The following is a 3,264-nucleotide window of genomic DNA, read 5'->3' as shown; positions in this document are numbered from 1 at the left end:
GAAGTTGAAGAAGAGGAAAAAGAAATTTTTGAAGAAGTTAAAAAAGTTGAAGAAGAAGTTTTAATTGCAATGGGAGAAGCAGCAGCAGAAACGAAAACATTGATGGATTATTCTTGACCAAAGCTCAATGAAATTCAATCGAGCATTGTCAGGCCAGCTATTGCAGCTAATACCTTTAAGATCAAGCCTGACATAATTCAGATGGTGCAGAATTCAGTCCAGTTTGGGGGTGCTCCAATGGAAGATCCCAATATGAACATTAGGGATTTCATCGAGATCTGTGACACCTTCAAGTTCAATAATGTTTCTAAAGATGCTGTGAAACTGAGACTTTTCCCATTCTCTCTAAAGGATAAATCTAAGAACTGGTTACACTCTCTACCAGTTGGTTCTGTTTCTACTTGGGAGGATCTTGCTCAGAAATTTCTTACTAAATTATTCCCTATAGCAAAGACAGCTGCAATCAGGAATGCTCTTACTCAATTCATGCATCAATCAGGTGAATCTTTATGTGAATTTTGGGAGTGCTATAAGGAGATGCTTAGAAAGAGTCCTCATCATGGAATGCCTGACTAGATGGTGATCAATTGCTTTTATAACATTTTGGGAGCACAGTCGAGACCAATGCTAGATGCATCACTAGGTGGAGCCTAATGGGCTAAGAGCTATGCGGAAGCTTATGAGCTAATTGAAATGATGGCCGCTAATGAATATCAGAATCCAACTCAGATACTATCATAAGGCAAGGTAGCGGGAATTCTGTAGGTGGATACAACTACGACTATAGCTGCTCAGTTCAAGGAGTTGATTATGAAGGTCGATTCTCTGGCTAACTATGGTGTTCATCAGATAACTAGTGTTTGTGAGCTTTGTGCAAGATCGTATGCGACAGAGCAATGTGCTATATCTAGAGAATCAGCTCAATTTGTGAGCAACTTTCAAAGGTCACATCAACTTGTTCCTACTACTTATCATCCTAACAACTGTAATCATCCTTATTTCAGCTGGAGCAATAATCAGGATGGTATGCAACAACCATACCAGCAGTTTGGAAATAAGCAATTCAATCCTCCTGGTTTTCAACAACATTTTACACCAAGGCAGCAATTTTAACCACAGGGGATGCAATAGCAATCTCACGGGGGTGCCGGTCCATCTTCAAATGAAAAATCTAAATTGGAGGACTTAAGGCTTATGTGCAAAAGCCAAGCGGTTTTGATCAAGACTCTGTAGAATCGAATAGGGCAAATTGCTAACGCCTTTTTGAACCGACCCCAAGGAACTCTTCCAAGTGACACAAAGGCTAATCCAGGAAAGAGAGAAGTCAAAGAACAGCTTAAGGAAATCACCCTGAGGTCTAGAAGTTTGTGAGCCCCTAAAATCATCAAAACAAAGATTCTAAATTTTTTCTCCAGAAGGAGGGCGCGCCCGCACCCTATAGCAGCGCACCCGCGCCCCTCCCAGTTTAGGTGAAAAAATTGACAAAAAGGCTGATCAGAAGGATGGCGAAGCGGAAAATAAGAAATTTCTACTGAAAACACTACTCCTGAGCAGAATACAAGAGACAAACAAGTATATCCTCCACCTCCATATTCTAAAAGGCTTCAGAAGCAGAAGTTCGACAAGCAATTTGCTAAGTTTCTGGAGGTTTTGAAGAAGTTGAACATTAACATAACTTTTGTGGAAGCTCTAGAACAAATGTCGAGCTCTGCTATGTTCATTAGGTTCTTCTATCTCGGAAGTTGAAGCTTGAGGAGTTGGAAACCGTTGCTCTAACAGAAGAGTGTAGTGTTGTACTGCAACAGAAACTTCCTCCTAAGCTTAAAGATCCAAGAAGCCTCATGATACCATACACTATTGGAACCTTATCTTTCGACAAGTGCTTGTGTGACTCGGGAGCTAGCATCAAGTTGATTCTATTGTCTATCTTCAAGAAACTTGGTCTGCCTGATCCAAAACCTGTAAACATGTCTTTATAACTAGCTGACCGTTCCATCACTTATCCGCGAGGAGTAGTGGAGGATGTTTTGGTTAAGGTGGATAAACTCATCTTGCCTGCTAATTTTATCATTCCGGACTTCGAGGAAGATAAAAAGATTCCCTTTATCTTGAGGAGACCATTCCTAGCTATTGGTTGAACTCTGATCGATGTAGAGAATGGTGAGCTTACTATGAGGATTCAGGGTCAGGACGTGACTTCAATGCAGTGAAATTCCCTACTGATGAAGAGGAGTGGTTTAAAGTAGAGTTGGTTGACTCTGTAGTGACTTTGGAGCTTGATCACGTGCTAAGGACTGATGCCTTAGAGAGAGCCTTAACAGGGGAATCTGATAGTGAAGATGAAGAGAGGGCAGAACAGCTACAGTATTTGAATGCTTCACCAGGGAAAAGCAGATTGGATTTACCATTCGAGTCTCTTGGATTATCAGAGCTTAAAAATTCTCAGGAGCGTCTCAACTCATCTATTGAGGAAGCTCCCAACTTGAGCTCAAACCACTGCTTGATCACTTGAGTTATACGTTTTTAGGTGATATATCTAGTTTTCCTGTTATTATCGAATCTAACCTATCAGGTATTGACAAAGACAAGCTCTTGAGAATTCTGAGAGATTTAAATCAACAAATGGATGGACTATTGTAACGCCCCCAAATCCGGGGTCAAGGGATTTGGTCGTCACGATGAAACCTCAATCCAAAATAACCTGTTAAATCAATAAATAAATGCCAGCGGAAGATATTTATCATAAATGACCCCTATCTACTCCAAGATCTTTTAAGGTTACAGTTTTAGAAACAAGAATTCCAAATTCCACAAATAATTTTTTTTCACTTTCTTTTAAAACTCTTTTAATAATTCTCAACCTTAAAACTTAACCCGCTAGTATAACTTCAAAAAGAAGTATACTAGGCCCAAATACAATACACAATTATAATATAATATAATATAAACAACTTTACATAATAAAACTTACACTAGTCCGCAAACCCTGGACCAACCACCTTCGAAAAGCTTCCTCTTGCTTCCTCGAATTATGCGGCTAAACAGCAAGCTAATCCTCACTGGAGGTTAAATTTAAAAACAGGCAAGTATGAGCGAAAGAAATGCTCAGCAAGATCATTATGACATATATAGGGTCTTTTTGATATAAAACCGACATCTGCATTAGACCAGAACATTTAAAATCATAATTGTTGAATCATAAAATTTTAGTTGAGGAATCCTAGATTTAATTCCTTAATTGTATTCAAAACCAATTTGATATTT

The 3,264-nt window shown here is 39.1% G+C and overlaps 1 non-coding gene across 1 annotated transcript; it reads right to left on the bottom strand.

Annotated features, from left to right (window-relative positions):
• Positions 1 to 459: 459 nt before the first annotated feature.
• Positions 460 to 566, bottom strand: LOC141683901 (small nucleolar RNA R71). The gene has a single exon (XR_012560487.1). It is a non-coding gene; the product is annotated as a small nucleolar RNA R71 (small nucleolar RNA).
• Positions 567 to 3,264: the final 2,698 nt, after the last annotated feature.

Source organism: Apium graveolens, chromosome 1 (assembly GCF_009905375.1).
Source record: "Apium graveolens cultivar Ventura chromosome 1, ASM990537v1, whole genome shotgun sequence".
Lineage (NCBI taxonomy): Eukaryota > Viridiplantae > Streptophyta > Magnoliopsida > Apiales > Apiaceae > Apium > Apium graveolens.
This window is presented reverse-complemented; position numbering and strand designations above follow the sequence as displayed.